Source organism: Castor canadensis, chromosome 16 (assembly GCF_047511655.1).
Source record: "Castor canadensis chromosome 16, mCasCan1.hap1v2, whole genome shotgun sequence".
In the NCBI taxonomy this organism is placed as follows: Eukaryota; Metazoa; Chordata; class Mammalia; order Rodentia; family Castoridae; genus Castor; species Castor canadensis.
The window spans coordinates 47,933,511-47,960,263 of record NC_133401.1 but is presented as its reverse complement, the minus strand read 5'-3'; the positions used below and the strand labels follow the sequence as shown (position 1 = coordinate 47,960,263).

Sequence of the window (26,753 nt, the reverse complement as noted above, 5' to 3'; positions counted from 1 at the left end):
CACCCTGTGGCTGTAGCTTTTGCAGTTTGTGATATGATAGCAAAACTATCCTGACTATCTTTTTCCTTATTCACAATTTCAAGGATACAGTCATTCTTACCATAGATCTTAGCAACACCGGCTTATTTTTTTTTTCTATATTAAATAGATAACTTTCTCTTTTTTCACTTAAAGGAGGACTTTATAAGTTCTCTCTGGAATACAAGCTGTCTGTATTACTACTCTTGCACTTTGGGGTCATTGATGAAATAAAGGTTACCTGAACACAGGCAATGAGAGGTAGCATAGCAATGGATCTGACAAATGAGATGGCTACTAAGTGAATAATGTTTAAGTGGTGTAGACAGCATGAATACACTGGAAAAGGAGATGATTTATATCCTGGGAAGGAGGGAACAGGACAGTGTGAGATTTTATATCACTACTCAAAACCACATGCAGTGGTTGGAAACTATACCACAACTCAGCCACTACCCAGTCCTGCCTATATATTATGAATGCTTTGATTGAAAGGACACAGGAGACTAAAACCCCCAACCAAAGGCTTGATCTCACATGCATAAATTCCAATGTAGAAACACAATTGTTAAGAAAAAACAAGGATTCATGTCTCCTCCTAAAGTCAACAAGTCCAACATAAGGGACTTGAATGATGGTGAAGTGGATGACATATAAAGCAATGAACTCAAGAGAATGATAATAATGATGATCAAAATTAAAGAAGGCATGTATAAACACTTGAACAAATTAAAAGAAAATACAAATAAATAATGACAGCTGAACGAAACAAGGAATATAATGTAGACTACAAAAGATGGATTCAACAAACACATGGAAATCCTGAAAAATAAACTCAAATTGAAAAGCTCAATAAATCAAATTTTAGAAATCTCAGCTGAAAACCTCACTAATACAATGGAACATGGCAAAGATGGAATATCAGGGATTGAAGATAAAGTAGAGGAATTAGACTATTCAGATAAAATGAATAAAATAATATCAGAGTATGAATATAATATTCAAGATCTCTGGGACACCATTAAAAGAACAAGCCTATGAATTATGGGCTTAGAAAGATAAGAAGTACAAGCTAAAGACATAGATAAAATATTCAATAAAATAATATCAGAAAATTTCCCCAATCTCAGAAAGAGATGGTCATCCAGATACAAGAGTCTTTTAGGACACCAAACAGACAAGACCAAGAAAGAACTTCTGCAAGACATATTATAGTTAAAACACTAAACAAAGAAAAAAGTTGAAAGCTGTAACAGAGAAGTGACAAGTGACATGTAAAGGCAAACCCATCAGAGTAACAGCAGTTTGCAACAGAAACTTGAAAAGGAAGGAGGGCATGGAATGATGTGTTCCATATCCTGAAAGAAAATACCTGTCAATCTAGATTTTTGCATCCAGCAAATCTATCCTTCATGACTGAAGGAGAAATAAAAATCTTCCACGATAAACAAATTCATGACCACTAAATCAGCACTGCAGAAGAAACTTAAAAGAATCTTACACACAGAAGAGGAAAATGCTGGAAAGAATAAATCTCATTGAATAAGTACATAAGCAAAGGAGGTTTAGAAAAGCAGCAAACATCACAAAAAGATGACAGGAAATACTACATATCTTTTAATATTAATGCTGACTGTGAACAGTATCAAATTTCTAATCAAAGGCATAGACTGGCTGATTGGATTAAAAAAACAAAACCCAAACATTTGTTGCCTACAAGAAATGCACCTCAGCTGGGTGCCAGTGATTCAAACCTATAATCCTAGCTACTCAGGATGCACAGAGCAGGAGGATCGAGGCTCAAAGCCAGCCCAGGAAAACAGTTTGTGAGACTCTGTCTCGAAATATACCCAACATAAAAAAGGGCTGGTGGAGTGGCTCAAGTGGTAGAGTGCCTGCCTAGCAAGTGTGCGGCCCTGAGTTCAAACCCCAGTACCACTTAACAAAAAAAAAGAAAGAAAGAAATGTACCTCATGTCAAAGACAAACACAGGCTTCAAGTGAAAGGATGGAAAAATATATTCCAGGGTAATGGAGCCCCAAAGAAAGCAGTAGCTATTCTCTTATCTAACAAAGCAAAGTTCAAACCAAAACTAGTCAGAAGAGACAAAGAAGATCCTTTCATACGGACAAAGGAAATCCATGAAGAATAATGGCACACACAACTTCATACAACAAACACGACTGGACATAAAAGTACAGATAGATGCCAACACAGTAAGAGTGTGTAACCTTAATACCCCACTCTCACCAATATATAGGACATCCAGACCAAAAAAAGTCATCAAAGAAGCTTCAGAACTAAATGGCAATGTAGATCAAGTGGACTTCACAGACAGCAAGAGATATGTCACCCAACAGCTGTCTGGTATATATTCTTCCCAGAAGTTCATGGAACTTTCTTAAAAATAGATGATATTTCAGGACATAAAGCAAGTCTTAACAAAAACAAGAAAATTGAAATAACCCACTGTATTTTGTCAAATCACAATTGAATAAAACTAAATCAACAAAAAAATTACAGAAAATATTCAAATGTGTGGAGACTGAATAACACACTGTTGGATGGTTGTGGATAACTAAAGAAATAAAGGGGGAAATAAAATATTTCTAAAATTTAATGAAAATGAAACACAACTTACAGAGCCTTTGGGATACAGCAAAGGCAGTGCTGAGAGAAAAGTTTATAGCTGTGAGTGCTTACATTAAAAAATCAGACAAATCTCAAATAATGATGGACCTCAAGCTCTCTGAAAAACAAGAAACTAAGCCCAAAATTAGTAGGTAAAAAGAAATAATATATGGCAGATGGACTTCATATACCTATATTAAATAGAACAAAAGAATCTCTTGCAATTGCTTTAAGTAGGGTGGGGAGGGAGCTGAGGGGGAGACACTATGGGGGCAATGTAAATGTACAATGTAAGTCTAATCAGAATTGCCACTACAAATCCCCCCCTGTATAATGAATACATCCTAATAAAAATTTATTTTATTATTTTTTTTCATTTTTCTTTTATTATTCATATGTGCATACAAGGCTTGGTTCATTTCTCCCTAAAAATTTATTTTAAAAAGAAATAATAAAGATTTGGGCAGAAATTAATGAAATGGAGAGTAGAAAAATACAAAGTCACTGAAACAAAATGTTGATTCTTGGAAAAGATAAACAAGATGACAAATCCTTAGCCAAACTAACCAAAATAAGGAGGGAAAAGACCCAAATTAATAAAATTAGAGATGAAAAAGGGACATGACAACAAATACCAATGAAATTCAGAGGATCACTGGCGAGTACTTCAAAAACTTATATTCTAATAATCTGGAAAATCTAGAAGCAATTGATAAATTTCCACACTCATAGGACCTGCCTAAATTGGCCCAAGATGATACCAACCACTTACCAGACTATATTAAGCAATGAGATTGAAGCAGTAATAAAGTATCTTTCAATAAAGCAGAACCCAGGACTAGATGGATTTACTGCCCAATTCTACCAGGCCACTAAAAGAAGAGCTGACACCAATGCTTCTTAAACTACTTCATAAAATAGAATGCTACCAAACCCATTCTATGAAGCCAGTGTTACCCTGATACCAAAACTGGATAAGGACACAACAAAAACAAAACAAAAAATTACAGACCAATTTTCTTCATGAATATAGCTGCTGGGAACATATGATCTCCAGAAGTACAGTGAGAATTGCAGGCCAGAGGCCTCTAGTTCAAATAACAGCTCAGAATCTTGGGTAGAAATGCAACAATGATCACTTACTGACTTTCTTGAGTTTTGTGGGCACTGTTTCTTCTTGGGACTAAATCCCTCCCTCTTAGACTTTTTCTTGGCTAGATTTTAGGGCCTACCTCTTCATTTTATATTATTTCTGATTCATATGTTTTTGTGAAAGCCCAGCTTGTGAATAGTTCCTTTATCCTGTTTGAAAGTCTTTTTGCAGTTGGACTTGAGAAAATGTACTGGAAAGGAGCCAAAGGCAATCTCCAAGTTCTGGTACCCACACTTCTTTTTTTATGTTATTGTTGTGCTGGGTGAGGGTACATTGTGGCATTTGCAAAAGTTCCTACAATATATCATAGTTGAATTAACCCTTTCGTCATTCTCCTTTATCCTCCTTCTCCCCTTCTTAGAATAGTTTCAACATGTCTCATTTTTCCATTTTCATACATGAGTACAAAATATTTCCCTCATATTCACCCCCTCATAACCTCTCCTTATGTCCTCCCCTTTCCTGCCGGTACCCTACACTTCTTCTTATGTACCTTGGACTTCTGTTCCAGAAAAGCCCCAATATTTTCTCCTTTCTCTTAAAGAGCCCCTAGTCTCCTATTTCGTGACACAATTTAGAGGAACTGAGGCTGGCATGCCTTTCCTTCTCTATCTACCACTTGTACACACATGCTTGCACATGGGTGTGCAAACAACCAATATTTTTAAATGTCAGTCTTGTCTATCATGTAGCTGTTTGCCAACCAAACTCTTTCTTGTTTCTGCATGTTTTAAGTTAATCAGAAAATCACATTTTGAGAATCTGCTGTGCTCTTATCCTTGTGTGGTTATGCATACCTACTTTTTGTGCCCACAACCCCAACTCCTGGAGTTAGTCAGGAAATGCTTGAGAAGGAACAATCAATGCTCAGAGGCTCCAAGACACATCTGGCTTCAGCCTTCCCTTGGCTCTAGGAGGCCACTGTAATGCTGATATTGTTCTGTCTTGTTTCAGTCTCTCTGTCTTTCCATTTGTTTTCTCTTTGTGTCTAGAGATTGAGACTCAAAGGAAACTTTATCTGAGGGAGGTTTGTGAATTCTAAAGTACTGTAAGAAATAAAGGTAGGAGCATCCTTGGTAATATCCTCTAGGCCCTTCCAAAGTTTCTCTCTGAGGATCAGAGAAAACAGAGCTTCCTGGGAGCCAGGTGCCAGGCCCTTCTGAGAGAAGATTGGGTTTTTGCCCCCAAGAAAATGGGCCCTCACAGAGAGTCTTTTCCCTCTTCTCTTGTCTCCTGGCTAAATTTCACACCTTTTTGCCTCTGACCTTCTGTAGTAGAAAATGGACCAGTTAACTGGGAGCAAATATTAGCCAAGAGCCATCTTGCATACATCAGATTCACAGTAAGTGTATGTTCTAGTCTGATTCCTGGCCATCAGATTATTTTCCTACTTTACAACAGACATGGTAGCAGGAGTCTCTTATTCATCTATGGACAGACCTTTGTGAGGAGGAGGCAGTGTTCTATGTATGGGATGACTCTATGAGAAAGTCACATAGAGTCCCCAGTTTCACCAGTTCACGTGCTAGGAGAATGCAGTGCAAAGCAAGCTCATGAAGCTTCCGTTAAGAGGGTCCTGACAGATTGCAGCGGATGGACCCCAATCTGACCCCAGACAATCCCATCTCCTGATACTCATGCCCTCCACCTGAGTGTGGGCAGGACTTGTGACTTCCTCCTAGCAATGAAATGTGACAAAGATGATGGAAGGTCACTTCTGTGATTATATTACTACACATCAGATTTCATCTTGCTAGCTGACTCCCTCTAGGAACTGTGTGACAGACTTTGAAAAAGTGGCCATGCAAGGAGGCTTATGTAGCAAGCGGCTGACAGCAGCTGCCAGCCAACGACCAGCCCGAAGCAGGGGCCTTCAGCCCTACCTACGTCTACAAGGAAATGAATTCTGCCAGAAACCTCTGTGAGCTTGGAGGTTGGTTATAACTCAGTCCAGCCTCCAAATGGGAACATTTGGGCTGACTCTTTGCAAAACTGCAATATCCAGAGCAGCCATTGTCAGACTCCTGATGCTTAGAAAATGTGCGATAATTAATGCTATTGCTTTAAGCTGCTACGTTTGTGGCTATTTACTATGTAGCCTCAAAAACTGATGCAGAGACCCTTTGGACAAGAAGAGAAGCCTGGCGCAGCACTGCCCCAGAGCTGGCTAACATCACTTCCTCTGTCCATCTCTAATATGCCCCTTAGATTCTTTGGACTGCAGACTTCTAACTTCTCCACAGAACTCCCCGACCTAGACAAGCATATTACAATCTCCCTACCAGCTAAACTCCTTAAAATAAAAAAAAATGATGGAGCACAGTTGCCTGAAGCAAGACTTTAGATAAGGAGAAATCCCTGAGATACTGTCTAAGTCTAGCATGTGTCACTGAAAGGACAAAGGCTTGTTCTCGCTCATTCTAGTCCCATCCACTCCCCTACCCAAGAATCTTTCCTCTTGGCCCACAAACCAAAGATTCCCACTGTTTGAATTATTCTTTTGAAGTGAGGAATTGTCTCCAGGGAGCGCATATCATTACCTGCAGCAATTTTATATTCTGTCTGTAGAACCTGGCCTTCTGCTCAGTTCTTTTTAAAAATTATTCTTATTTATTTATTTTTATTGTTGTGCTGGGAGTAGATACATTGTGGCATTTACAAAAGTGCTTACAATATATCAAGTATGTCATACTTAAATTCACCCCTTCCATCATCCTTCTTGCTCCACCCTCTCCCCCATTCCTGGAACAGTTTCAACAGGTCTCATTTTTCCACTTATGTACATGTGTACACAGTATTTGCACCATATTCACCCTCCTGCACCATTTCTCTACATCCTCCCCCCAACCTCAGACAGGACCTGTTCTGCCATCCTGTGCTCTGATTTTGTAAAAGAAAGAAAATGACATTTTTGTTTGTTTAAGATAGCTACACATGGAGTTTCCTTGTGACATTTCCATGTACATATGTATTATAACCCAAAGTGGTTCATCTCCTCTATTTTTCTTCTTTCTACCTTAGTCTCCTTCTTGTGATGATTTCAACAGGTTTAAAAATTCTATATTCATTCTTATACAGAAAGCACATCAACCATATTCACCTTCTTAACTTCCTTCTTTTACCCTTCCCCTCTCGTATGTGACCTCCCCTTTGAATGACCTGTCCTCTAGCTGGCTCCTTGTCCATCTATGTAAGAGCTAAATTCTAAGTGGAGAGGTCAACAGGACAGGAAGTCTTATAGAGTGGGGGCTTGAAATCAGCAATTCCAGAGCCACAGAAAGCATGGAAGAGACCCTTCTGTGGGGGCGAAGTCTGGAGATGGGAATTATAAACAATGGATCCAACAGCAGCCTGTGTCCTCTTGGCATCTCAGGAGTCAATTTGTGTGGAAGAGAAGGGGTGAATGAAGATGACCTCCACTTACATCGTAACTTTTACATCTAGTGCAAAGAAATTAAACTATGAATACTCGCCATAGCTGTAGGATTCTTACGTATGGAAAATATATCCATGGTTAATAATGTAATAATATGTATTTACGACTTCAAACATGTGTAATTCATTGGGAAATTAGACTTGATTGTTCTTCTTTTGAGAAATCTAAGGGTGAAATGGTTTTCTGTGTTGGGCAGAGGCCAAGTGTCAGGGCTACAGTTTGGTCTTTTTGATCCTGGAACACAGCTCCTTTTTGTGAATGGAACACCACAGAGCAAACATTCCTGGAAGCAAAGGAGAAGGGGGCTACTCTGCCCTGCATGGAGCAATTATTTAAAATGAATCTTAGGGACAAGCCTTGTTTCCTTGGAGCTTCTTTAAGATCTTGTCCAGGATAAAGGTAAGAATGAGATTAGAGAATGGTTTATGTTATGTCGTAATTGGTTGTTGGTATGTCTTAGTTTGAGGTTGCATTCTGCATTCCTTCTTTTCATCTCTGTACTTAGCAAGGCGTCAGCCACATTCAATATGCACTTACTATATAATGAGTCACTGAGCACTGATTAAAAAACCAGACAAGGAAAGGCTCAGTATTCAAAAGAGGGCAAAAGAACTCATGACCCAATAGTTTCTGTTCCTATTTGTGAGTAACCACACCAAGGGAACATTTTGACCAGTTCAGATACAATTCAATTTAGAAGTGAAGCACTGACTAATTTGTTGGGCTCTCCCCTAGACCCTCTTTCTCTCTATTCCATGCAACTAATATTTGATTCTCTGGTGCAGAGAAGACAGAAACCCCCCAATTACCTGGTGCCTTCTAAATTTCTCCTCTGCCAGGCTAGGCTTTATCAATGATTGTGAAACAAGTGAAAACGGATGCTTGGACTTCCTCTCCGGGCTTATCACACAGTGCCTTGATGATTTTCACCATTGGGATTGTCCTTTAAGGACTGCAATCTTGTTATGAAAGAGACTTTTGAACATCAGCTAGAGAGCATGCAACCTGACTTAGGTTTGCTGTTTAGTTCTTGGAGGGAGGAAGTGTAAAAAGGAAGCATCTTGGATGTAGAGGGAACAAGAGGGGACTGTGTAGAGGCTAAGCTCTGATATTTACTATCTGGAATAGGTTATTCAAACTTCCTCAGTTTAAACACCTTGGAATACCTCCTACCTCTAAAATGAGAACACCAATACTTAATTGATATGAGGCGATAATCTAATGAGATGGTTTGTGTAACATACAGTAAGGTAATTCATAATTATTAGCTATTACTCTTGTACTTTGATTGGAAGGCAGGCAAAGGGAATTGGAGAAGCTTTTGGTCCAGAGTTGTCTGGATGAGGGAAGGGGACAAGAAGCAGAGTTTTAAAAGTGGTGATTGTACACAGTTACAAACTAATTTCTCTAAACACCTCATCTCTCAAAGGGTTAATTCTGACTGGTGACACTTTGTGTGAATGCATTCTACAAGAACATTATATGTGCTCTGCATTAAATTTGCCAATGTCAAATTTCCATAATCCATCAATATGGTATTTTACATGGCAAAGGGGACTTTGAAGCTATAATGAAGATTCTGAAACTTGATAAAGAGATTATCTTGGATTATCTGTGTAATCCCCCATTTAATCATGAGTGCCCTTAAAAGTGGAAAAGGAAGGGCAGGCGTTAGTTACAGGGATGTGGCAGAGTAAGAAAGAGGAGACATTCAATGCTCTAGAGGAACCTAAGCCCCTATTTCTTGCTGTGGAGACAGGGGAGGGTGGCCACAAGCCAAGGAATGCATGCACCCTCTTTAAACTGGGTGAGGCCCTGCACTGACAGCCAGCAGGGGAATTGGAAACTCAGCCTTACCAACGGTAAGGAGCTGAAATCCACCAACAACCTGTGTGTGTAAGGAAATGGATTATACCTTAGAACAAAATAAAACTAATACACAGAAGAGAAGACAAAGCCTTCCTTTAATTTCATTCATTCACTTACTCATTAACTCATGCTTGCAACATTCATGGAGTCTCTATAACGAGGCAGGCTCTGAGCCAAGTGTTGGTAATACAAGTATGAGTAAGACCCAGTTTGAGCTCTCAAAATATTTATACGAAGTCAGTGGAAGAACTAGAAAAAGGGTTCAGACTCTCACAGCAACTTGTTCTGCCTTAATTCTCTGAACTACTCAACCTCTCCTCTTGTTGACAATTTCAAAACAGTTAGTCACAGTGAAGGTGTGTGATGTTTTGTAAACTCACTGTCATGGAGCTGGCATGAGTGAATTAGAGTAATACTAATGTTTTCCCTCCCTAGGTCTGTGTGCACTGAGCTCATGGTTCTCTTCTTTCTTGTGGGGCTTTGGCCACTTAATAAACATCCACATCACACTGCTGCAACCCCGTGACACAGTGACATTGTCCTGACTGAAAAGCAGCCTGCAGAGGATTGCTTAGGTGTGCCTAAGGATCATCTGAAAGGCTTGTTAAAACATGGATTCACCAGGTCTGGTGGTTCCCACCTGTAATTCCAGCTACTCAGGAGGCAGAGGTAGGAGGATCATGACTGAGAAGTCATCCTGAGCAAAATTAGTAAGACCCTATCTCAAAAACAAGAATACAAACAAAAGGTCTGGGGGTATGGCTCAAGGGGTAGAGGATTTGTCCAGCAAGCCCAGGCTCCAAGATTCAACCTTCAGTACCACAAAAACAAAAAATAAAACAAACACCCACCACCAGATTTCTGGCCCCTGCTTCCAGAAACTGTGATTTAGCAGGTGTGGGTTGGGGGTCTGAGAATATGCATTTCTCACAAGGTCTCAGATGATGCATCCAGTCCACCAGCTCCACTGAGCAGGTTTTATAGACTGTTCCTGGTTTATTGATAAATATGGCTGGTGGAGCCAGGATGGCCAGAAGGAGAAAAAATTTCAAAACTCATGTACCGTGACTGACAGTTGGTGCCATACTTTTGTTACCTAATGTTACAACTTGTAGGCATTGCAACTTGCTTAAACTCAGACCCCTGAGAAAAGGGAAGGGGAGAGTAAGTGGTATTTCCTTAGAGACTTAGCCCAAGTGTTCAAAGTGGCCTGATGTCTTTGCCATTGTAAACAGCATCCTTGTTGACAGGCACATTTGAAAATTCACTGAACTCTCTTGTGCAACTTGGCTTGAGGACAGACACATGTCCCACTGAGAGCAAGAGAGGTGATTACACAGTGCTCCCAGGACACCGAGAGCACACATGACTTTGCAACCTCCCTCCAGCCCAACCTCGGTTACTGCCCCAGATTCTGCTGTCCTGCATTTCCCTTGCTGCCAGCCATCCTGCTGTGAATGGTGCCAGGTCGAAGAGCACAGGGGAATATAGCAAGCAGACAACCGCTGATAACTTACTGTTCAGCCTTCTTGCATGATCCCTCTAGAGATATTTGATGTGATCAAAGCTACAAATGACTATAAACCTCAGTGCGGTGATTCCAGACATTAACCCAGCTCCTAAATTGAATCCGGTACACATCACCTCACTGTGATTGCCTGTATGGATTCTAGTTCCTCTTTCTAAGATTCAGAGAGTGAAAATAGAATTTGGATCAATTGTTTGGGAAAAATCCAGTTGAAGTTCTTAAGTGTCTTCTCCAAGACTTGAAAGAGTAGAATCAGGACTCTGGCGAGCACAGCAAGTTTTACTAAAAGGGAAAATGTTATCTTTGCTGTGGAAGTCAGCTTTTGCTTAGGTATTCTAAACAAAAGATCTTTCTAGACCCTTGGGAAGATGGTCTATTTCTTGGTGACAGTCTGGCCTCTACAAAAAGAGAAAGTCTTGTTTGACATAGTGATCTTTATGTATTTGTAAATCGTTTTTAACAGAGTAAAAAAAATCATAGCTGTTTATTTGTTAAATGATTATTTAGTTTCTTTAACTCTAAAGCAGAGATGCTTAGCTTATTCCAGGAACCTCTCTGGAAATATGGCCATGCCTATAGATTCCTTCTAAGAAGTGTCCACAGAGGGACACAGTTACAGAAAGGCAGCTTGCATAATCTATTAGCACATAGATTCTCAGTTTTAAGTGTATTAGACAAACTTGATATACAGGATTACAAAGAAAACTGATTGCTTACAAATACAGTTTCCTATATATTAAGCCAAACTTGTGATATGGTAATCCATGTTTTTCTTTATTAATGCATTACTTAAGAACTAGCGGCAAGCCTGCTATTTACTGTACTTTTGAAGTTGCAACTCAAGAGGGCATGAATATGTCTGTCATTTTTGTGGGACATAAAGATGTGGTGGTTAGTAACTATGGTTTACTGTCCTAAGTGAAAGAAAATCTTGTGTTGTAGTTTTTTTTTTTTTTTTTTTGGCAGTACTAGTGTTTGAACTCAGGTCTCATGCTTGCTAGGCAGGCACCCCACCACTTGAACCACTCCGCCAGGCCTATTGAAAGAAATTCTTAATTTCAGTTAGAAGTTGGTGAGAATAGATGCATTGGTTCCAATTCAGGTTCATGGATCCCAGGTTAAGAAACCGACTTAAGTATTCAACTTCAATGTTTCCCTGCCTTGGATCTTCTCTTTATGAACTCTACATTTTAGTGAAATTAAGAAAAGGATTTCAGTGATTAGCCAACCTTTATCAGATACAGGCTTTTGTCCTCTTGTGGGGAAAACTTGTAGGCTTCCTGTGAATTCCAGAAAGTATAGTGATCAGAACTTCTGAAACGTGGAGTTTTGCCTGTTCAAGGAACATGCTGGGCTGTGTCCTTTGAAAACCTCTGAACACACTGACGTGCTGTGCTAAATGGAGAAAGAAAAAAAACCTTAGATTTTAAAGGTTCTGATACAAGTCACCTCAGGTGTGCCCTGGGCATTGGGGTTTCTAACACCTCCCCAGGTGATTATAGCAGCCAGCCAAAGCTGAGAGCCACCGACTTAAGCTGTTAGTTCTCATGTCCTTCTAATCATACAAGTAATATGGAAGTACATTTTCTTTTATTTTTTCAAGTCATTTCATTCATTGTTTTTAGTTTTTTTTTTTTTCTGGCAGCGCTGGGGTTTGAACTCAGGGCCTCATATTTGCTAGGCAGGCACTCTACCACCAGACCACTTTTTTATTCATAATATTTAAAATATTTTCAAAATCCGTGGAATAGGGCCTTTTAAATTCAGAAGCATTGCAGCATCCCCTATGCTGCTATCCCCTTTACTTAACATGCAAATTTCCATGGGCTGATGCATGGAGTGTGAGGTGGGCTCTAGAGCAGTGTATTGCTTTTATGTGTCCCATTTTCTCCTTTTCTAAGAGTTCTTATTTTAAGATAAGTTTGGGAATATTGCAGTGAATTCCTTTATAGCCTTCAAGTGGCTTCAAAGCTCTTATGTAACCATGGCACATGGATTAGAACTAAGAAATTAGTTTTCATAGGAATGATCCTGTGAATGAAGCCACAGGCTTTATTTGGAGTTCACATTGTCTACAGGAATGTCATTTTGCTGCTCCAGCATCAGATACAGCACTTGTTTCTTCTCCTTAGTGTTCTCCAGTTTGTAACGGTGCCTTGGTCTTTTTTCTGCATCTTTTGTGAGCTCAACACTTTCAAAGAGTATTAGTCATCTCTTAATTGCTTTTGGTGTGGGATTTAAAAAGAAATCTTTTCCAGTTGTAAAAGGAGTGAATATCATCAAACTATGTTATATGCCTGTATGAACATTGAAATCCCCTACACTGTACAGTTAATCTTCACAAATAAAAAGTGTGGGAAAAAGAAATCTTTTCCCTTCAGACTCACATTCCAACTTTCTCTCGAGGTGACCACCAATAACTTTTCTGTAGCCTTCCAGATTCTTCCTGTGTAACTATGTGACATTCCTTCTCATACCCGTACTTTACATGACAATATAACTATTGCTGGGCAAGTTGCTTTTACTCATGTGACAATTCTAGTTGGTGATCTCTTATGATAGTTTGTTGAGTGCCTTATTTAGTATTTGTGTGCCCTGGAAGTGACAGAGTGTGTTCCATATGAAGAGCCCTCTGTGGTGACTGATGCTCAAAGTATCAGAACCTAAATCCTAGGAGACATTAACGCACAGAACACACTGCCTGATTTTGTTTCAAAATGCTTATGTCAACTGGGAAATGAATAGATGAAAGGTATTCAGCAACTGGATATACAAATTGTCTCAGAGTCTTTCTTTGTTGTCCTTAATATACCTTTATTTATTTTTATTATTGTTGTACTGGGGTACATTGTGACATTTACCAAAGTTCTTACCATATGTCATAGTTGTATTTTAAATGCAAACATTAACAGAAGCAAAACAGGCTACAAATGAAGCCTTGATCTAGTGAGAGAAATCCACTGTGTGTCTTTTCATCTCTTCCTGGAAAGTCTTTCAGACTCACCTTGTCCCCTTTTCCGTGTGTGTTTAATGGAATCAACAGCATTGAGAAAATGGTTCTATGTCTATCTTGTGGATGTGAAAATTTTGAATATACATGGATATGCGTGTGAAAATGCTTCTCCCACTGAGAACAGTCAAAACAGCACTTTAACTGGTGTTGGTGATTGGAACAAGATAGATGTAGTTTCCAAATGAGGATAAAATTATGTGATTATGTACATTATACCTTTTTTAAAAAAATTAATTGTTTTCAATTCTGCTTGCTGATTTTGAATTACTTATTTCTCTGTAGCTTTCAGTCTTTGAAAAGAGATATAGAAAACAAGGTCCACTCCTTGGCACAGGATCCATCCAACAGCCTCATTTGTGACTGGAATAACTATCTGGACAGGCATTAAACTGAACAGCTGGGGGACAGAAATAATCCGCTGTGATAACTCATGGCCATTCTGAGGTTTCATATTCTGACTTTGAAACAAATATGTTATATAATTCAATTTAAAAATAAAAAGTTTCTTTAAAAATAATTGACTTCAGCCAGATGCCAGTGGCTTATACCTATAATCCTAGCTACTTGGGAGGTAGAGATTGGGAGGATCGTGATTTGAGGGCAGTCAGGGCAAATAGCTCATGAGACCCTATCTTAAAAGTACCCATCAAACAACAGGGCTGGTGGAATGGCTCAAGTGGTACAGCGCCTGCCTAGCAAGTATGAGGCCATGAGTTCAAACCCCAGTACTACCAAAAAATAATAATAATTGACTTGAGCTGGATGTGATGACAGATTTCTATAATTCTAGCACTTGGGAGGCAGAGGCAGGAGGAACTCAAGTTTAAGGTTATCCTGGACTACATAGCAAAACCCTGTCTCAAAATAATAATTGCTTAATACTTCGGGTCCTTATGGTACAACACGGTGGTCCTTAAATGGCTTTAGTTAAATTTCCATAGGGAAAACTTGTTTTTAACTGGCTTAGACCATACTCCTAGCCTTAGCCAACTTCTATGCAAATCCATTACTATATCTGACAGGGTTCTCCAGAGATATGAGAGCAAAAGAGCAGATACACAGATTTGGATATAGATTTAAAGAAGTTTGCTTTAAAGTATTGACTCAAAAGATTGTGGGGCCCGCAGACAGGGTGGAAGCAGATGGGAGTGGATGCTGCAGTCACAAGTCCAAAATCCACAGGGAAATCTAGGAGGCTGGGACTCAGATAGGGGTTCAGGAGATGATGCTGCTAGACTTTTCCTTGGGAAGCAATTTTTGCTCTTAATACCTTACACCTCTTCAAGAGGCCCATCTACTTAAGCAAAGATAATCTCCTTTATTGAAAGTCAAGGATTGTACATGTCAACCACATCTGCAAAGTACCTTCGCAGCAACACCTAGGTTGCTGTTTAATTAAATAACTGTGTATTATAGCCAAGTTGACACATAAAATTAATTTTCATCATTCTCTTGCTAAAAGCAGCAGAACAAATCCAACAGGTGCACTGATAAATGCTAAAGTCACCACCCCTTTAGGAAAAATCATACATTCCTGTGTTTGTCATTGCTATAATACAATATCCAAGATAAAGAACTTATAATGAAACAAGATTTATTTTGACTTGATCTCAGAGGTATCAGTTGAGGCTTAGTTGGTCCGTTATCCTTGGGCCTGTGATGATGCAGAACATCATGGTGGGGAGTACGGGGTGGAGCAAAGCTGCTCACTATGTGGTGGTCAGGAAGCAAGACAGACAGACAGGGGCCAGGGTGCCAATATCCTCTTCAAGGGTACATCTCATGACCTAACTTCCTCCCTCTTGGGCCTTGCATCTTAGAGGTCATACAATCTCCCAGCAGCACCACAGGCTGGTGACCAAGCCTTTAACACATGGGCCTTTTGGGGCGATCCAAGATCCAACTATAGCAATTCCTTTGTCTTTTTTTTTTTTTTTTGGTGGTCCTGGGATTCAAATTCAGGGCTTCATGCTTGCTAGGCAGGTGCTCTACCACTTGAACCAGTCCACCAGCCCCAACTATAGCAACTGCTAATAACAGTGGTCAATATTTTTAGACACAATTTAAAATGAAATTAATGTGTTACTAATGTTAAAATATCATGACTATTAACACTTCATTAATGTAGTAGAGCACAGACAATTAGAGACACAAATCACATTTACGTAATCTAATTATAGCCTGATTAGCAAGATACCACATGCAGAGGCACTTACAAATGTCACTGCTTGAGTCACTGTTCATATTAGATTTGGAGGGGGTGTAGGCAGTCTCTAGTCCAGTGGAATCTGCAGAAAATGGTTCCTGAGGATATTAAGGGTTATTAAGAAGAAAAAACTAAATTTTAATATGCCCACTATAAATATCACAGTAATCATAATCAAATCAGTTCGTTAGCCCTGGTTAACAAACCCTTGTTTTGAGACGGTGACTGTGAGTCTGACCATCTCTGAATGAAAGAGTTGTGGAATTCTAATTCAGTCTTTGTGATGTCTGACAGGTGTCAGTTCTATTTGTAATAATGATGCCAGCTCTATTTTGGCAAATCTGGATCCGTGAGTCTATTTTCATGTGGAATCAGATAGTGAACAGTTCTTTGCTGAAGATCTTCTTAATTTTTTTCCCAAGAATCTGTGGATTTGTAGCAGGTGTCATAGGTAAGTGTAAAGGAAAGCTGAAACCAGCTACTGAGACAAGACTGAGTGGTCCTGGTTAATGTGTTAGCCAGAATTATTCAAATGAAGGAAAGTAAAATCCTTCATGAATATATGTGACTTACAAGTACACTGAAAATAAGTATGTATTTAGGGCTTGTGGAGTGGCTCAAGTGGTAGAGTACCTGCCTAGCAAGCATGAGGCCCTGAGTTCAAACTCCAGGGCCACAAAAAAAGAATATACTCATATTAATAACATTTTATCTGCATGTAATTAATTTGATATGGGTTCCCTCCCCGTTCCATGTTGTGAAATTGATTGTAGGAAAACTTAGTTCTCACAATTGTGTAGAACTAACTAAAATATGGACATATGCATCTTCTTACCATTTGTAGTACTGATTTTATAACATTTGGAACAAATATTTAGTGTGTCCCAGAAGCTTCCTGTGAAACTCCAAAGAGAGTTTAGACAAAGTAGTATATTAGCATTGTCACTAGGCAGTATTTGTATCTGTATTTGGGAAAAGCAGTATCAAAAATAATTGTCAAAGAAACATTTATAGCATTGGATTTGAGCCATTTGCTATAAGCATAATTTAAAATAATATTTAAATTAAGTGGTAAATGAACATTTACAGAGTTTGGGCTTTTTCAGAAATAAAAGATTTTGGTGAATAAAGAATGAAGAAGTCAACACAAAACCACAAAAACTTAGGAGCCTCTCAAGATATTGTCTGCCGCCTGGGGAAGTTGGTACTAATAGTGTGGGGGAGGGAAAATGCTGTGTACACAGGTATGAAAATGGAAAAATGAGACCTGCTGAAACTATTCCAGGAATGGGAGATAAGGAGAATGATGGAGGAGGTGAGTTCAACTATGATATATTTGATTAAGAACCTTTGTAAATTCTACAATGTATCCCCACCCAGCACAATGATTTTAAAAAAAGATATTGTGCCCCGCAGATAAGGAAGCTCTGTTCTCTATAAAAGTCACTAAATAAGACATAATTTTTTTGTTGTTGCTTGTAAAAAAAAAAGAATACTTTTTTTGCTGAATTGCTAGTTTTTCATCTTTATTATTTATAAGGTTCTGTTTCACGGTTCTAGTATAATTTTATAAGTGTGTTTAAACATACACAAATACATGTAAATAACATGAAAACTGTAAAGTTTTTACTTTCAGCTTTCAGATATATTAACTATATTATTAGTGTATGTGCAACTCCGAATGTATTATATCAAATTTATCATGATTAGAGCTTTACAAAGATCAAACATATACTACTTGTTACTAGTTTTGTAATTTCTAACTAACTTTTAATCACTTAGAAAGTGTCCAGAAAACCAAAGATTTCAGATATCCAAAGTTTATCCACAAGTTGATTTAATATTAGTGAAGCTCTGAGGATCTTAGAATTACATTTAAGTTGGAGTAGAATGAAGTAACACAATTATTACCAATATTAACATTTAGACAGGAAGCACTGAAAGGTTTCAGAAAGCATAATAATCAAGTTAATATCATTTGTAGTGGTGCTTGGAGCTTGTAAAGCAGAATCCTTTTAAGGGACAATTATTGGAATCTAATTTAGCCTTGCATATGTTTACATTTGTGTAACCTTAAATATTCTGTGGAAAGAAAGCCAATTTGACCCATTAAGCGATCAAGACATTTAAAGAGTTAATTTGGTTTTTCCAGGAGTAAGGAACCCCCATGTCTTACAGAAAAGCTAATGCACATTTTAAACCCATTTCACATTTTCATACGGTCAGCAGGAGATCATACAGCTTTACTAGCTTTAGTGAGGCACAGTCCCAAATTATACAGCCCACCCAGTGATTTTTTAATATGTTCCCAGCCAATTTGAGAGCATTTCCATCACTTCACAAAGAACCCTAACCTTATCTGCCAAGTTAAAATAAGGATTGCCTTTTCTCCATTGTCCAATAATATGTTCCTCACTTTGGACAAAGACCTCATCAAAATTGTCCTTTATTCTTTATATTTATACCAACTTTCTGCTCAGATTTTTTTTTTTTTGGCGGTACTGGAGTTTGAACTCAGGGCCTTTTGATTGCTAGGCAGACATTCTACTGCCAGTCCCTGTTGGTTATTTCTGAGATAGGGTCTCACTTTCTGCCAAGGCTGGCCTGGACTGTGACTCCCCTACTTGCACTTCCATGCATAGCTGGAATAACAGCGGGTACCACCACGCCCAGCCATTGGTTGAGATGGGGTCTTGTGAATTTTTTGCCTGGGCTGGACTCAAACTGTGATCCTCCTAATCTCGGCCTCCAAGGAGCTAGGATTGTAGGTTTGAACCACCACACCCAGCTCAGATTTCTTAAATGTACTGAAGGGTATTGTGAGGACCACCTCCCACTATACACACACCTCTCAGTCTTTCTCTTTTGCCTCCTGACTCATCAAGTGAGTGGTTTGTTCCGCTACATGCTTCCATCATGATGTGCAGTCCTTATCAGAGCTCCCACATCATGGGGTTGCTTGATCTTAGACTGGAGGATCCGGGAACATCAACAAAAATACACCTTTTCTCTGGTGTATTTTTTTTTTTTTGGCACTGGGGTTTGAACTCAGGGCTTCACAATTGCTAGGCTAAATCTTTTCTCTTATAATTTAATTGCTTCAAGTGTTCGGTTATAGTAATGTGAAACTGACTAATAGAGGCATCAGTCCCATCCATAAGGCTTTCCCCTCATGATGACCTAATCACACTCCCCGCAAAAGGCTCCATCTTGTAATACCATATCATTTAAGGTTAAGATTTCAACAGAAGAGTTTGGGAGAGCACAGATTACTCAGTTGACAGGAAGCCCTCAGACCTGGATAGAGGAAATGCTCTCTAAATCATAAAACCATTAAAAAAGTTCTTGTAGTAACTGCTCAAGTTTTGTTGCTATTGGAATCAAACTGTCCGATCGCCCATTGTTGAATAGAAAGAAATACACTGTAACCAGTCTACTTCTAACTACTAAGCTTGTAGCTATGCAGTTTTTATAGGTCACTTTGTTTTCGTTTGTTTCTCTTTTTTATTCTATTTTTTTTAAGTTTAATCTTTTTATTTTTCCTTTTTATTGTTGTGCTGGGGGTACATTGTGGCATTTACAAAAAGTAAATATATCAAATATACAATATATCAACTATATCCTACTTGAATTCACCCCCTCCATTGTTCTCCTTTATCCCTCTCCCTGTTCCTGAAATAGTTTCATCAGGTCTCATTTTTCCATTTACATACATGTGTACACAATATTTGTACCATATTCACCCTATCCCACATCCCTCCCTCCCACTGGTTCCAACACCTCTCCTCTCCCCAAACAGGTTCAGGTCACTTTAAAGTAAATTTCAGTAACAAAAGTAATTTCCAAACACGGGCTTTCAGTTGCTCCTTCTGCAGTGTGATTGAATTCTCACTTTCTCCCTCATGGTTAAACTATTAACCGTGGAAGTCTGCTGGAAGCTGCAGACTGTGTGCCCTTCGTTTCGAAACTGTTCACAGGAGGGCACTACTGCCAGCTAATCTGTCCTTACTGATGAGATCAGGAGATTTGCAACCTTTGCTTTTTGGTCTTATCTTTATTTGTGACAACTATTTCAACAAACTTGCCTGTGCCAAAGATAAGCCTTTATGAATCGCAAAAATGTTTGGTGGTCCTTCCTCATCGTGACATAACCCACTCAACTGGGTGCATATAAAATGCTCCAGGGGCTGGTGGAGTGGCTCAAGCAGTAGAACACCTGCCTAGCAAGTGTGAGGTCCTGAGTTCAAACCCCAGTACCACAAAAAACAAACAAACAAAAAAGGTAAAATGCTCCAGGTGGTAATCCGTGGAACACAGAAAACACTGGTGACAATCTCCCCTCTGCTTTCTCCAGAGAAGCAGAGCCAATAGTGTGTGTGTAGTCATTTGAAAGAGAGAGAAAAAGAGGAGGAAGAGGAGGAGGAGGAGGAGGAGGAGGAGGAGGAGGAAGGGAGGGAGGGAGGGAGGAATAGGGAAAGACACACACTCACACATAGAGAGAGATTGATTTTAAGGAATTGGCTCAAGAGACTGTGAGGCTGCAAGCCTAGTTCTGCAGGGCAGGCCAGCAAGCAGGTGAATTCTTCAGAGAAGAGTCATTAAAGTCTCAAGTTCAAAGGCAACCTAGAGGCAGACTTCCTTCTCCTTAGAGGATCTCAGTTTTTCTCTCTTAAGACCTTCAACTTATTGGGTGAGGCCTGTCCATGCTATGTGGGGATAGTCTACCCTACTCACAGTCTAATAATTTAAACATTCATCACATTTAAAAATTGCCTTCCCAGCAACATCTAGACTGGCATTTCATCAAACATCCAGGCACCACAGCCCACCCAGGCTGGCACATAAAATTGACAGATCCATTCCCCCATGCCCGTGGGCCCCTGGGCACACCTTGGGTACTTACAGTGCCAGTTTGGAGATTTTTCTGGGTTGGCTAAGCAAGGCCTTAATAGCTCAGCAGGCTGTGGGATGACCTGTATTAGTTTGTGGGGACAGGTCAGTGAGTGAGGACACACGAGCACCTGTTCTAGGCCTTGACACCAGAGCAGTGAACCAGGCAGATGATGTCTCCCAGAACCTATTTTCCAGCAGGTAAAATTTTTTAAATAATGCAAATATTATGTACTCATGTATGAAAATGGAAAAAATGAGACCTGTTGAAACTTCCAGGAATTGGGGAAGGAGGACAAAGGAGAATGATGGAGGGGTGAATTTAACTGTGATAGATTGTAAGAACCTTTATAAACATCACAACGTACCTCCAGTACAACAATAATATGGTGATAAATGAAAACGTAGATAGATAGCTAAATAAATAAATAAATAACAAAAAAACAAAGGTAAGGAACAAAACAAAATGAGCCATGTGCCACAGAAGGAAAAAAAGTAGGAAGAAAGAAGATAGCATTTAGGCCAAGTCTTGGAGAACAAATACATGAACAGATGCACAGGAAAGGATTGCTGTGGTACAAGTTGGAAACTAAGTGATGTTGAATTATTTTATGGAAATGACAGTAACAAAAACTATTTCCCTTTGTAATTACTTCTTAGGAATAATTAGTCACCATCATGCTCCCTTTTATTCTGAGCCAACTGGTTTCTTGTCTTCTTTTTATTCTACAAATATTAGCTATTTATTCACCTATTTCATTTTTGCAGTGCTAGGGTTTTGAACTCAGGGCTTCATACCTGCAAGACAGGTGCTCTACTGGTTGAGCCATGCCTCCAGCCCTAAATTTTGGGATTTTTTTTAGGATACCAACAGAAATTCTCATGTAAAATGCCTTTTTTAGAAGATCTGAGTTTACAAGAAGCTACGAGAGGAAAAGAATTTGAAATTGAGATGTCCCATAAAATAATAAGGGTAAATATTCAAGCATTTTCTGACACTGAATTAAAAGTTCGAAATTATTTCACTCACTAGAAATCATAGTGACATGAATTCTATATCCAGAATTTCCCAAATGAGCTGATCTTAATAAAAAAATCAGTAACAGATGCTTTGGTAAACTTTTTTCTCCCCCCTTTTTAAAGGCATCCTTGTGTTCACCCACTCATGCCCTCAATCACCTTGAACAAATTCTCTGAAAAAGTCCTGTTGCTGTCCTGAGAACATTTTTTGTCTGTTAACTACTGAGTAACTCTTGACTTTTTAAGGGCTTAGAGTAGGAATTATATAAGCAAAAGCAAGTCCAACACAGACAAGTAAGGCCTAACTTCAGAGGCAAGAGGGGACTACAAGCAAGGAGGGCTTCAGTGTCACAAGCTCCTGTGCACAGAGTGAGGACGACACAGTCAAGATGCAGGAAACATCTGGCTTCAGTCCTGTGGCAGCTTGCTTTTAGTTAAAAATAGACGCCATGTTTGCCAATAGCTTTCCCTGTGAGACTGATGTAAGAGTCACAAAGACAGAGGAAATACCAAGCCACCTCAACACAACGTATTTTTTCCTTTTTTGGTGGGACTAGGGTTTGAACTCAGGGCTCTGTACTTGCAAAGTAGGCACTCTACCACTTGATCCTCTCCTCCAGCCCAACACAATGTATTTTTATCAGTCTTTGCAACCTGGTGTGGTCCTTCATATTGCAGCAAAGCATTTTTACTTTTTCATAGGATGTTAGCAACTCTTGCCCCATCCCGTCTTTAAAATTACTTGTGAAAGTGATGTTTGTAGGTTATTCTAATTATATCTCTAAGACCAAAATGTTCCCAGTAAAGGTCATGTCAACCTACAAAGGAAGTTGCAATTGACAGTGTCAGATGGAAATGGGATAGAACTGGGATGAGCTCCCAGACTGTCCTGGACAATCTGATATTTTGTTATTTTATTTTATTTGTCAATTACATCATTTTATCCCCTCACCCACTTGTTCTTCTGTAAGTAAACATTTTATAAGCTTAGAATGGCAGGTATGACCCTGTTGCTCATACCTTCTTTTGTGGGTAGTCATCCTTTTTCTCAGGAATTCGCCTTGTCACATCCAGTTAATCAAGTAGATTCAACATACATAAACAGAAAGATCAACCAGCCACCACAGCATGTCCACTTTTCTCAGATTTATAGAGGACATTTTCTAGGACAGATCATCTGTTAAGACACAGTTTGAGTATCAGTAGATTTTATAGCTATCATACAAAATATCTTTTCCTACCACTGGGATATAAAGTTAAAAATCAATAGCAGAATTAAAACTGGAGAAGTCACAACTCTGTGGAAAGTAAACAACATCTTTTTGCACAACAAATGGAACAAATTGGAAATCACAAGTGGAATTAGATGAATGAAAACAAGAAATACCTCAAAACTTAGATAATGCAATGAAGGTGTGCTGAATGAGAAATTTATAGCTATAAATATTTATATTAAAAAAATAAGAAAGATCTCAAATTTTAAAACTCTAACTTTACAAATTAAGGGACTATAAAAAGAAGAAAAAACTGAACCCATAGCTAGAAAAAGGAAGGAAATAGTAAGGATTAGAGAAAAATTAAAGAGAGACTTGAAAAAAAACAGAAAAATCAATGAACTTGGTTATATGCAAACATCAGCAAAGTTGACAAACAAAGCTAGATGGACTAAGGAAAAAAGAGAGAAGACTCAAGTCACTAAAATCAGAAGAGAAAGTAGGGACATTACTATTGATTGTATAGAAATAAAAAAGGTGAGCAGAGAGTACTATGAATAATTGCATGCCAACACATTGGATGACTTAAATGAAATGGACAAATCCCTAGAAACATAACCTACTCAAATTAAATCATGAAAAGATGGGAAAACTAATTAGACCCGTAACTAGTAAGGAGATTGAATCACTAACCAGAAATCACCCAACCAAGAAAAGCCTTGGAACTGAGAGCTTCATTGGGGAATTTTATCAAATACCAATCGTTCTCAAACTTTTCCAAAAAACTGGAGAGGAGGGAACACTTCTAACTCATTCTATAAGGCCAGGATTACATGAACACCAAAGCCAGATAGGAATGCTGCAAAACTCTACAAACTAAATACCCTTGATTAACGCAGATGCAAAAATCCTCAGCAAATGCTAGCAAACCAAATTCACAACATATTAAAAGGATTGTATACAAAGGCAAAGTGGGATTTATTCCTGGGATGCAAGGAGGGTTCAACAGATGAAACTTGATCAGAATAAAGGGCAAAACCAATATGATTATTTCACTTGATGTAGGAAAAAAAGTTGACAAAATTTAATGCTCTTTAGTGATTAAAAAAAAACAAACAAACCACTCAATGTACCAGGAATAGAAGGAAACTACTTTACCATAATAAAAGCCTTGTAAAAAAAATAACCTTAAAAATTACAACAGACATATTCAGTGGTGAAAGATTGATGGTTTTACCTCTAATATCAGGATACCTACTTGACACTTCCATTCAACACTGTACTGAAACTTCTGGCCAGAAAAATTAGGCAAGAAAAAGAAATAAAAGACATCCAAATCAGAAAAGAAGTAGTAGAATTATCTCTGTTCATAGATGATATGACTTTATAGATATAAACTAAATATTCCTCTATTCCCTAAGGTACTAAAACTAATAAATGAATTCTGTAACATAGCAGGATACAAAGAAGACACAAAAAAAATCAGTTGAATTTCTATATGCTGCCATAAAGGAAATTACAAAAACAAATCCATTGATAGTAGTATCAAAAAGAATAAAGCCAGGCATGGTGGGGCATACCTGTAATTCCAGCACTTGGGAGAATGAGGTAGGAAGATCACAAGTTCAAAGCCAGCCTGAACTACATAGCAAGACTGTCTCAAAAAAACAAAGCAAACAAAAACAAGTGAAGTCCTAGGTTCAATCTCTAGTAATGAAAAATAAACCAGTATAATACTTAGTAGTTAACCAAGGAGAAGGAAGATTTCTAAACCATTGATGAAGTTAGACATATACATTCCATGTTCATGGATTAGAACATGGAATTAGAAGACTTAGTAATTAGGATGTCAATATTACCCAAAATGATCTATGGACTCACTGCAATCCCTGCAAAATTCCAATTATATTTTTACAGAAATAGAAAAACCCAAACTAAATGGATCATGAATAGCCAAAACAATTTTGAAAAACAAAAAAAATGAACAAAGTTGTCCAGGTACCAGTGACTCATGCCTGTAATCCTGTCTACTTATGAGGCTAAGATCAGGAGAATCGAAGTTGAATGAAATGTTCATGAGACCCCATCTCAAATCTGGGTGTGGTGGTACATGCCTGTCATCCCAGCTATGGAAGAAAGTGTAAAATAGGAAGATTGAAGTCCAGGCTGACTTGGGAAAAAAGCAAGACCCTATTTCCAAAAAGCAGAGCAACAGGCTGAGGGAGTGGCTCAAGAGGCAGAGCATCTGCCCAGCAAGTGTAAAGCCTCAAGTTCAAAATTCATTACCATCAAAAACCAAAGTTGGAGGACTCACACTTACTTATTTCAAAATCCAATAAATGTCATAAAGGCTGACGTGCAAACAAATGGAGTCGAGTAGACAGTTGAGAAGAGAACCCTTGTGAATGTGATCAAATTATTTTTGACATGGGTACCAAAGCCATTGGATGGGGAAAAGTGGTCCTTTCAACAAATGGTGCAGATTGAACTGGGTATCACATGAGAAAGAATGAAATTGGAACTTTGCCAAACACCATATGCAAATATTAACTTAAACTGGATCAAAGACCTAAATGTAAGAACCACAACTGTAAAACTCTTAGAAAATATCAGATTGGATCTCACAATGACTTCTTGAATGTGAAACCAAAGGCTCAAAAAAAAAAAACTGGAAAAATTGTAGTGTATGCAAATTTTAGCAGCTTGTGTATCAAAGAAAATATCAAGTGGATCAAAAGCAAGCCAAAGAATGGGAGAAGGTATTTATGAATCACATAGCTGATGGGGATAAATACAAAATATAGAGAGAACTATTAAAACTCAACAACTAAAACCTAAAGAATCCAATTCAAAAGATAGGCAAAGGTCATGAATAAACATTTGTCTAAGATATACAAATGACCAATAAGCTCATGAAAATATGCCATAAGGACATATGGACATTTGAGGGACCACTTCCAAACCATAGCATCATATGATCTGGAAATTCTACTTTAGGATATACTCAAAAGAATTCACAACTAAAGCAAAAAAGGGCTGGGGGAGTGGCTCAAATGGTAGAGTACCTGCCTAACAAGTGAGAGGTCCTGAGTTGAAACCCCAGTCCCGTCAAATAAATAAATATATAGAAAAGAGACTCTCAAAGAGATATTTCTATATTCATGATCATAGCAGCACTATTCATTAAAGAGAAAATATTGAAATATCCCAAACATTAAGCTGTGAATGAATCAGTGAGCAAACTGTAGTTCACACATATCATGCAATATTATTTAGCCTTTTTTTTTTTTTTTTTTGCGGTATGGGGTTTGAACTCAGGGCCTTCACCTGGAGCCACTCCACCAGCTCTGTTTTTTTTTTTTTTTTTGAGATAGTGTCTCATAACTATTTGCCTGGACTGGCTTTGAACCTCAATTCTCCTGATCTCTGTCTCCTGAGTAGCTAGGATTACAGGCATGAGGTACCAGCGCCCTGTTTCTTTAGCCCTTAAAAGGAAGGCATTTTGCCAGTCAGAGTGGTGCATGCCTGTAATGCTAGCACTTGGGGGATGGGGGCAGAGTCAGGAGTGCTGTGAGCTTAAGGCCAGCCTTAGCTATATAATGAGATACTGTTTCAAAAAAGAAAAAAAGGGAAGGAGATTCTGACACACTGAGATAATTAACTTTTAAGAGAAGTTAACATGAATTTACCAAAGACTAGTGTCTAGAATATATAAAGAACTTTCAAAAATCAACAATAAAGCAACAACCAACTCTATTAGGAAACGGGCAAAAGG

General features: G+C 38.5%; 1 long non-coding RNA gene across 1 annotated transcript in view; it reads right to left on the bottom strand.

Annotated features, from left to right (window-relative positions):
• Positions 1-26,753, bottom strand: part of LOC141418087 (uncharacterized) — a 115,049-nt gene that overhangs the window by 41,331 nt on the left and 46,965 nt on the right. The window contains exons 3-5 of the long non-coding RNA XR_012442725.1: positions 22,785-22,941; positions 15,865-15,952; positions 11,865-12,030 (exon numbers count right to left, since the gene is read on the bottom strand). This is a non-coding gene — a long non-coding RNA (uncharacterized lncRNA). The remainder of the gene's footprint in view (positions 1-11,864; positions 12,031-15,864; positions 15,953-22,784; positions 22,942-26,753) is intronic.